This window comes from Penaeus japonicus, unplaced genomic scaffold, assembly GCF_977035675.1.
Source record: "Penaeus japonicus unplaced genomic scaffold, GWHDUDI00000001_assembly GWHDUDI00000004, whole genome shotgun sequence".
NCBI lineage: Eukaryota > Metazoa > Arthropoda > Malacostraca > Decapoda > Penaeidae > Penaeus > Penaeus japonicus.
Window position 1 is genome coordinate 2,226,177 of NW_028234406.1, and position 10,000 is coordinate 2,236,176.

At 46.0% G+C, this 10,000-nt stretch overlaps 1 protein-coding gene across 8 annotated transcripts in view; it reads left to right on the forward strand.

Moving 5' to 3' along the window:
* Window positions 1–10,000, forward strand: part of LOC122252723 (AKT-interacting protein) — a 145,959-nt gene that overhangs the window by 113,508 nt on the left and 22,451 nt on the right. For 2 of the 8 annotated variants that reach the window (XM_043015369.2, XM_043015342.2), the window contains exon 1: window positions 7,410–7,532. The exons of the other annotated variants lie outside the window; for them this stretch is intronic. The gene's annotated coding sequence lies outside the window, so the exon portion shown is untranslated. Of the gene's footprint in view, window positions 1–7,409; window positions 7,533–10,000 lie in introns of those variants that run through there. 8 annotated transcript variants of the gene reach the window in all.

Here is a 10,000-nt window from a genome sequence, read left to right on the forward strand (position 1 = left end):
GTAATTGCTAGAATTACTTGATGCTTTCACAAGAGATTTCTTCTGGCCATTTTAATGAGGACATGCGCAGAAGCTGTGATTTTCTACGTCGGTCTGCGCAGATGACTCTTCTCGGATAATTTTTGCGGGTTGCCTGATCTTCCTCCGTATCATTCATTATTAAACGTTCTCTCGCTATTTATATTTCTCTCTCTCTCTCTCTCTCTCTCTATCTCTCTCTCTATCTTCTCTCTCTCTCTCTATCCTCTCTCTCCTCTCTCTCTATCTTCTCTCTCCTCTCTCTATATCTTCTCTCTTCTCTCTCTATATCTTCTCTCTCTCTATATATATATATCTTTTCTCTCCCTCCCTCCCTCTCCATCTCCTCTCTCTCTCGCTCCCCTCTCTCTCCCTCCCTCTCTTTCCCTCCCTCTCCTACCCCCCCCTCTCTCTCTCTCTCTCTCTCTCTCTCTCTCTCTCTCTCTCTCCCCCCCCTCTCTCTCTCTCTCTCTCTCTCTCTCCCTCTCTCTCTCTCTCTCCCTCCTCTCTCTCTCTCCCTCCTCTCTCTCTCTCCTTCTCTCCCTCTCTCTCTCTCCCTCTCTCTCTCTCTCTCTCTCTCTCTCTCTCTCTCTCTCTCTCTCTCTCTCTCTCTCTCTCTCTCTCTCCCCTCTCTCTCTGTCTCTCTCTCTGTCTCTCTGAGAAGTTTTTTTTAGGCACTTATACTCGTGGAATCCTTTGGGTCATATGTGTCTCACGTTCTCCTGGGCCGTTCCCGTAACTGTGAGAATGTGCAATTTGATGCGTTGCATATTGCTGCAATATGTTGACCATGATGACGTGTAGTTGTGGGTTTGTTCTTTATTTGTTTTTGTGTTTTTATTTATAGTTACTCTATTCTAATGGGCTAGTTTACGTATATTTATAAGACGAAATACTTATAAATATCTAAGACTACCTTTGAAAAACCGTTTTCTTTGACCGGTTGAAGTCTCAGTCAGAATGTAAGAGTTACCCCAGAGTAGTGTTTGTTGTGGTTCATTTTCTGTGATGGTTGTTGTTATTCTTGGTTAAGGGGAAACTCCAGAGTATTCATGTGAGCGATTATATTATTAGACTATAATTCTTCTTCTTTCTTTCTTTCTTTCTTTTTTTTTTTTTATAGAAAATGGGTTTTTAGAGCAAGAGGTATATGTGTATATATTCGTCATCTGGTTTAAAACACTACGGATGATCGTTTTATTTCAAATTATAATTCGGAATATAGCTTCTAATATGGAAAAAATATGATAACCACCTTAGTACCGTTTGTAATATTTATAGAAGTGTTCAAGATAAAAGAAGAAAAATTGAATGATAGATTTAAAAGTATTATTATTATTGATGTGGTAGGGAGAGGGAGAAGGAGAAGGGGGGAAGTGAAGGAAGAGGGATAGAGGAAGGGGAGGAAGAAGGGAAAGGGGAGAGAGAGGGATAGGGGAAGGAGAGAAGAAAGGGAGAGAGAAAGATTGAAGGAAAGGGAAAGGGGAAGAGGAAGAGAGGGAGGAAAGGAGATGAGGGAGAAGGAGAAAGAAAATACAGAGACTGAGATGTAGAGGAGAAAGGAGAAAGAGAGAGAGACAAACAAGAGGAGCGAAGCCGAAGCCGAAGCCGAAGCCGAGGCCCTCGTTAGGCCCCACCAGTACGCCGCCGCGTGTACTTCGAAACTCGTTTGACTCTAATAGCGAACATGTGATACGAGGGGGGGGGGGGGGGGGGGAACTCGAGCCGCGGAGCCAAGAGGAGCAGCAGCGCCGCGGCGGCGGTTCGGCAGGTATGCGCGTGCGGGTCCTTGCTTTAGTTTTTTTACTTTTTTTTTTTTTTCCTTTTTTTTTTTTTTTACTTTTTTCGTTTTTTGGGTTTTAGGTTTATTTTGATTATATAATTATTATTATTTATTTATTTTTTCGTATTCTCAATCTTCGGGTGTTTCGATGCCGGGTGATATAGCGGATTCAGTACGTCTCTCTTTCGCTCTTTCGCTCTCGCTTTCTCTCTTTCGCTCTCTCGCACTCTCTCTCTCTCTCTCTCTCTCTCTCTCTCTCTCTCTCTCTCTCTCTCTCTCTCTCTCTCTCTCTCTCCCTCCCTCCCTCTCTCTCTCTCCCTCTCCCTCTGTGTGTGTGTTTGTGTTTGTGTACGTATATGTGTTATCCTTTACTTTTATCTAATTATCGGTATCCCCGCCAATAATGATAATTATCAGCGTCATCGCCGCCATCATCACCATCAACCTCACCATCATCTGCGGTTCTGCATCCTCGTCGTCATCATCTACGCCACTATCACCATCCCCCCGTCATCATTACCATCACTAAGAGCAGAGTGGATGGAGGAGTGGAGGAGAGAGAGAGAGAGTGACATGGATGGGCACGTCTCTCGGTCGTCCCCATGCGGTCTCGTTTTCATCTCTGGTGGTGGTGATGACGATGGTGGTGGTGGTGATCGTGGTGATAGGGATGATGATGATGGTGATGATGATGACGATGGTGGTGGTGGTGGTGGTGATGATGGTGATAGGGATGATGATGATAACCACAAAAGATTACTTTGTTGTTATTATGACTAGCAGTTGCTGCAATTTTATATTTGTTTATTATATATATATATTATATATATATATATATATATATATATATATATATATATATATATATATATATATATATATATTTATATATATATATATATATATATATATATTTATTTATATATATATATATATATTAGTCTGTCATCCCAAGCAAGGGATTAGTTCAACTGTTTACTATATTAGTCAGGGAGACTTCTCTCTGTCTCTCTCTCCCTCCCTCCCTTTCTCTCGGTTTCTCTCTCACTCTCTATCTATCTATCTATCTATCTATCTTGTCTCTCTCTTTCTGTCTATCTATCTTATCTCTCTCTTTCTCTCTATCTATCCATCTATCTATCTATCTATCTATCTCTTTCTCTCTCTCTTTCAGTCACTCACTGTCCCACTTTTCAATGCGTCGACACCTGCGTCAGGAGGTAGATATCTTGCGCTCGATATTCGGATGACTCAATGCCGGGTGACATAGCAAAATCAACACATCTCTTTCTCTCTCTCTCTTTCTCTCTCTCCCTCCCTCCCTCCCTCCCTCTCTCCCTCCGTCCCTTTCTCTCTCTCTCTCTCTCTCTCTCTCTCTCTCTCTCTCTCTCATCCCTCCTCCTCTCCTCCCTCTCTCTCCTCCCTCCTCCCTCCCTCTCTCCTCTCTCCACTCTCTCTCTCTCTCCCTCCCTCCCTCCCTCCCTCCTCCCTACCTCCCTCTCCTTCCTCTCACTTCTCTCTCTCCCTCTCTCTCTCCTCTCTCTTCTCTCTCTCTCTCTCCTCTCTACTCTCTCTCTCTCTCCTCTCTACTCTCTCTCTCTCCTACCTCTCCCTCCTCTCTCTCTCTCTCTCACTCTCTCTCCTCTCTCTCTCTTTCTCTCTCTCTCTCTCATCTCCTCTCTCTCTCTTCACTCTCTACCTCTCTCTCTCTCTCTCTTCTCTCTTTCTCTCCCTCTCTCTTCTCCCCTCCCCCTCCTCTCTCTCTCTATCTCTCTCTCTCTCTCTCTCTCTCTCCTCTCTCTCTCTCCTTCTCTCTCTTCTCGTCTTATATATTTATATATTATAGATATATTATATATATATGTATTATATATTGTGTGTGTGTTGTGTGTTGTGTATGTATGATGTATGTATGTATGAATGTATGTATGAATGTATGTGGTGTGTTTGATGTGTTTTGTGTGTGTGTGTGTGTGTGTATGTATGCATGTATGTATGTATGTATGTGTGTGTGTGTGTGTGTGCGTGTGTGTGTGTGTATGTGTGTTTCAACCCCCCTCCCTTCTTCCCTCCCTCCCTCACTCCCTCCCCTCTTCCTTCTCACTGAATCAAGGTACTAATCTTCTCATGTGAAACTTCGAACAAAAGTTGACCCACGAAGCTTGCTAATCCTGCCATATGTGCCTATAAGTGTGCTTTTTTTCTCAAGGATTGCAAGCCAAGACAATGATTGCAATTGAATTATGAAGCCACGAGCATTCACCCCCCCCTCTCCTTTCACTCCCTCTGGCATCCGCTTGAATGATATTTGCACTTGCATCCTAATAAGGCGGGGGCTCATTGCAAAACGATGTTGATTGTTTGTTAGCTTGCACTGTTCATCTGTTGCGTTTTTCAATCTCTTTATCTATCTCTATCTCTGTCTATCTTCATATCTCTTAAGTTTTTTTTTCTGTCTCTTATATTTAGAGAAAAATGAAACCCACATGAAACTGTCTGAATTTAGTAATAGGTGAAATGATGATAACTGTGTTGGTAATGATGATAATATGATAATGATAATGATGATAATCATATAATCATAATAATGAGAATGATAATAATAATATTAATAATGATAATGATGATAGTAATGAAAATGATATTAATAGCATTAGCAATGGTGGTAATGATTATATAATGATGATGATAATAATAATTGTGATAATAATAAAAACGATAAGAATTAAAGTACTAACAACAATGATGATCTTTGTAATAACAATAACATAATAATAATAATAACAATGACAATGAGTATACAAACAGCGACAACAACAAAGCTGGTCGCGTTCCAACCACCCGCCACACTTCCACTTCCGTCGCGAAAACGAAGCGAGCGAGGTCCGTACTTACGTACTTACTTACGCACGCCCCGCGATCTCATCCCTATGCAATGGCTGCGGTCATCGTGCAGGGCCTCCTCGGGTCAACATACCGGCCGGGACGGAACGCAGCATGCAAGCTTAATGGTTAATTGATGCTGCTCTTTTTTTTCTTTTTTTTAATTAATTGATTATTCGTTTCGTCGAGTTATCTTGGCGTCGGGGCCTTGTGGTTTGCGATTCCGGGTGGCGTTTCGTTTGCAAGGGAGATTGCAAGGTGAGGGAGAGCTTTCTTTGGTTCTGAGGTTGGGCTTCTCTCTTCCTCTTCCTCTTCCTTTTCCTCTTCCTCTCTTCCTCTCTTTCTCTCGCTTTTTCTCTTCCTCTCTCTCTTTCTCTCTCTCTCTCTCTCTCTCTCTCTCTCTCTCTCTCTCTCTCTCTCTCTCTCTCTCTCTCTCTCTCTCTCTCTCTCTCTCTCTCTCTCTCATATTCTGTGTGTGTACGTGTGTGTGTGAGAGAGAGAGAGAAAGAAAGAGAGAGAGAGAGAGAATGAGCTTCAACCAGAAAGATTTCTTCACAATTACCACTCCGACTTTTCCCCCCAACTGACAGTGCCTTTTGATTCGCACTTATTGTAATTTATTTCCGGTCAAACAAAAAACAAAAACAAACAAACAAAAACAAATATAACTAACACATAAATGATTAAATTAATAAATGAATAATAAATAACATCATAGAGCGTCGTGTGCGAGGGCGTGCATCTCCCCTCGCACTCTGACATGTGTGGAGCCCAGCCCTCGCCTGGGGGGGAGGGAGTGGGGGGTTCCTGAGGGTGTGTTTTAAGGGGGCGGGGCGGTGGGAGGGGGGGAGGGGGTAGTAAAGGTTTTAGGGGTAGTAGGTAAGACTTGAAGGAGCTCTTGTTATTGTTTTTGTATTTGTTTTTCTTGTTATTGTTTTTGTTTTTGGTTTAAGGAGTATTTGTTCTTTGTTTATTAGACAAAAACTGGTGATTGTCGGTGCAATGGAAACACTGAAGAAATGGTGAGAAAAAAAGAATGACAGGGAAAACGATCGGATATTTGGAGTGCGAGGGAACCAATATTGGGTATGTGGAGGGGATAGGCGGGGAGAGGGGAGGGGGTCTTCTAATTAACGACACGCGACGGAATATATCGCATATGCTAATTAATTAATACCGTTCATTGTCATTAAGAATGAAGCAGAGGAAGAAATGAACAAATTAAAGAACTAACGAATCATTTTGAGAAAAAATATAATGAAAAAAAATACTGTCCCCTTAATTAAGAAACAACAAAGACAGTAAATAAAAAAGATAAAATCAGAGAAAAACAAAGACAGTAAATAAAAAAAAGGCAAAATCAGAGAGAGAAAAAAACAAAAACAGTAAATAAAAAAGACAAAATCAGAGAAAAACAAAGACATTAAATAAAAAAAAGGCAAAATCAGAGAGAGAGAAATAAAAAACAAAATCAAGAGAACATCCTGATTACAAAGCGCCCGTGCGCCCGCGTGCCCTCTCGGGATTATTCCGAGGGTGACCTTTGGGCGAGGCGGACGATGTTGCGTCATAGCTTCTCCTCTCTTTATTTGCTCTCGGTGTCTTAAACAGCTGTTGGAACGAAAGGGTCGAAGGGTCGAGGGAAAGGAAGAGGAGGAGAGAGAACGGAAGGGAAGCGGGTTTCCGAAGCTGACGCCGCGGGGCTGGAGGTGCTGGCGATCTCTGGTAACTTGGAGGAGGAGGAGGAGGAGGAGGAGAGGTCGTGCTTGAAGGCCTTGAAGGCGAAGGCTCGGTCCTCCTCCTCTTCTTCTTCTTCTTTTTCTTTTTCTTTTTCTTTTTCTTTTCCTTTTCCCTCTTCTTCTTTTTCTTCTTCTTTTTCCTCTTCTTCTTTTTCTATTTCCCTCTTCTTCTTCTTCCTCTTCTTCTTCTTCCTCTTCCTCTTCCTCTTCCTCTTCTTCTTTTTCTGCTTCTCCCTTTTTCTTTTTCCTCTTCTTCTTTTTCCTCTTCTCCTTTTTCTTCTTTTTCTTTTTCCTCTTCTCCTTTTTCTGTTTCTTCTTCTTTTTTCTTTTTTTTTTCCTCTCCTTCTTTTTCCTCTTCTTTTTCTTTTCCCTCTTCTTCTTCTCCTTTTTCTGTTTCTGTTTCTGTTTCTCTTTCTGTTTCTTTTTCTTTTTTCCTTCTTTTTCTTCCTCTTCCTCTTGCCCGTCGTCATCTTCCTGTCTTCCTTCTCTTCCTCCTTATTGTCGTCCTTCACCTCCTCCTTCTCCTCTTCCTCTTCCCCCACATTTTCTTCCGCTTCCTCTTCCTCCACCTTCTCCTCCTCTTCTTCCTCTTCTTCCGGCTGCTGCTCCTCCTCCTCCGTGATTTGTGATTTTCTCTTCTTTTTTCCTTCTTTTTTCTTCTTTTTTTCTTCTCCTTCCGTGTCCTTGCGTACGGAGAGAAAAAAAAATGAATAGCGCTTTGCGAACGGATTTCTTGTGTCTTTGATTCTGTGTTGATTCTGTCAGGTGATGCTCCTGAGGGTGGTGATGATGGAGAGGGGTGGGGGTGGGGGTGGGAGGGTAGTAGGTAGAGGGGAGGTGATGGGATGTGATGGGATAGGGGGAGGGAGGGAGTAGGAGGGAATGTGAAGGGTGGTGGTAGTGGTGGTGGAGGAGGGCAGTAAGAGATAGAGGGTGGGATGAAGATGGGTGTGGGGGTGTGGGGAGTGGGTTTGGGGGGTTGGGGGGCAGCGTGGAGATGAAGGGTGTGGTGCCGCAGGTCAGTCAGTCAGTCTGGGGGTGACCACGGTGGCACACCAACGCACGCCGCTCCGCGCTCGCGTCTCGGCCGCACGCTTTCAAACACTCGGGTAACGAACGAGGCGTCTAGGCTCGTCTAGGGCGTCCGCGTGGATTTACTCGTCTTTGTACTTGTTTGTTTGTTTATGGCTACGTGACGGTGGGGGAGGGAGGGAGGGGTGGCTCTCTCTGAGCTGTGTTCGGAGGAGGTGGGTGGGTAGTGTGTGAAGGGGAAGGGGAAGAGGAGAAGAGAAGTGAGGGGAAGTTGAAGGGGTTGGTTGAGGTGACTTCTCGACGTGACGTTCGCGGGAATAGTGATAGTGAGGGAGGCGGATATACAGTGACAGTGCGTCTGGCTGATTTACAGTGATAAAACAGTGCATTATAGTGATAGACGAGTGAAGGGGAGGAACCGAGAAAGAAAAGAAAAGAAAGAACCGGTACGAAAACGCATTCCCCAGCGAGAGGTAGACGCGACTGAGCCGCTAGTGTACCGGGTGGTGAGAGCCGCCCTTTTTCGCGCGAGTCGGGGCGCTGGGGTTACGGCGAAGCGAGGCGAAGCGAGGGAAGCTGGGGGATGTACATCGGCTGACAGGTGTGTGGTGAGGTTGGAGACGAGAGGAAGGAGGAGGAAGCGGAAGAGGAGGAGGAGGAGGAGGAAGAGGAGGAGGAGGAGGAGGAGAAAGAGGAGGCACAGAAGAGGCAGCGCTCGTGTCCCTCCCTCGCAACCGCACAACAGCGGCAGCGACGGAAGAACAGCTCGCGACCCGAACAAAAAGTAGTAGCGCAGGACCACGGGGGGATATCTCACCCCTGCAGCTGTGACTCAGGGATGGATGGGGCCAGATCCCGTCCCGTCCCGACCCGCCGCTTCCTCGGAGGCTTCCTCGTTGCAGTGCCGTGGTGCCATGTTGCACGGCGTGTTTGCAGCGAGGCCTCTCTGGCGGCTGTGCCCTCGGGTGGGTGCCATCCTGCGAGGCTCTAGGCCCTAGGGGATGCGATGCCAGCGGTGGTGGCTGCCCGCCCCGTGGTGCTTTCCTCGTTGTTGTTTTGAGGAAGGCCTCGGTGATGAAGTGCCTCTCGGTGCCAATCACTGCACGCACTCTCGGAGGAAGAAGCCGCGGTGGTCTGTCTGTGTGTTTTTTTTTTGTTGTTGCTGTTTTGTTTTTTTTCAAAGTGGCAAGGCTAGGTCGCTCTAGGCCTTTGATCGTCATCGTCATCGTCACTCGCTGCCGCTAGTCGTCTTTGTTTTTGATTTGAGAATACCAGTTTGTTTGTATTATTTTTACAGACTCGTATTTCTTCATTGCATGTTTTACGTAGAGAAAGGGAAAGCGAGTTATTGTGAGTTAGTGAGCGAGTGTCTTATGAGTGTGTGTGTCCTGAACTTACAAGGTCATTTGCCCCAAGTGTGACGAAGAACAAGTGAGCCTCGCGAAAGAGCACAAACAGCTCGTAACATTTAAAGTTATCGAGACCCGTCGAGGGCAGCGCATTGTGACGGAATGTGTCGTTTGCCCCGTCGCCGTCACAATAAAAGTGGGGTTGGCCTTGGAACAGTACTCAAGGGGGGAGAGGGAGGGGTAGGGGTAGGGGGGAGGACCCTTGCATTTTCTGCACCTCCTCGAGGATACTTCTGTCAACGCGTCTTTAAGTACGAAAGGTGAGAGAGAGAGGGAGAGAGAGAGAGAGAGAGAGAGAGAGAGAGAGAGAGAGAGAGAGAGAGAGAGAGAGAGAGAGAGAGAGAGAGAGAGAAAGAGAAAGTGAGGGAGAGGCAGAGGGAGAGGCAAAGGGAGAGGATATCAACTTACCCTCGGGATCCGGTCTAGAGGCAGGGGCTGGCGCTGCCCTGGCCTTATCCTGTGGTCTGATTCCCCGGGCTGGCGGAGGGGCGGATGAGGAGGAGGAGGAGGCCTTGATGCGGGCGCGGATCAGGTAGGCCTTGGTGTAGGCTCCGGCCGCGTGCGGTGAGGCGGAGTCAGGTTGTGACGCAGGCCAGTCGGTGGGTTAGACGGGGTCTCATAGGGTTGATGTCGTGAGTTTAGATGAGGCGGTTTTGAGAGTAGATGGAGTAGACAGGGGGAGAGGGTGGTTTACATAGGTCGAGGTCGTTCTCGAATTAGCTGCGGTAGATGGACTAGACAGGGGGAGAGGGTGGTTTACATAGGTCGAGGTCGTTCTCGAATTAGCTGCGGTAGATGGAGTAGACAGAGGGAGAGGGTAGTTTACGTAGGTCGAGGTCGTTCTCGAATTAGCTGCGGTAGATGGAGTAGACAGGGAGAGGGTGGTTTACATAGGTCGAGGTCGTTCTCGAATTCGCTGCGGTAGATGGAGTAGACAGAGGGAGAGGGTAGTTTACGTAGGTCGAGGTCGTTCTCGAATTAGCTGCGGTAGATGGAGTAGACAGGGGGAGAGGGTAGTTTACATAGGTCGAGGTCGTTCTCGAATTGGCTGCGGGAGATGTAGTAGACAGGGGGAGAGGGTAGTTTACATAGGTCGAGGTCGTTCTCGAATTAGCTGCGGGAGATGGAGTAGACAG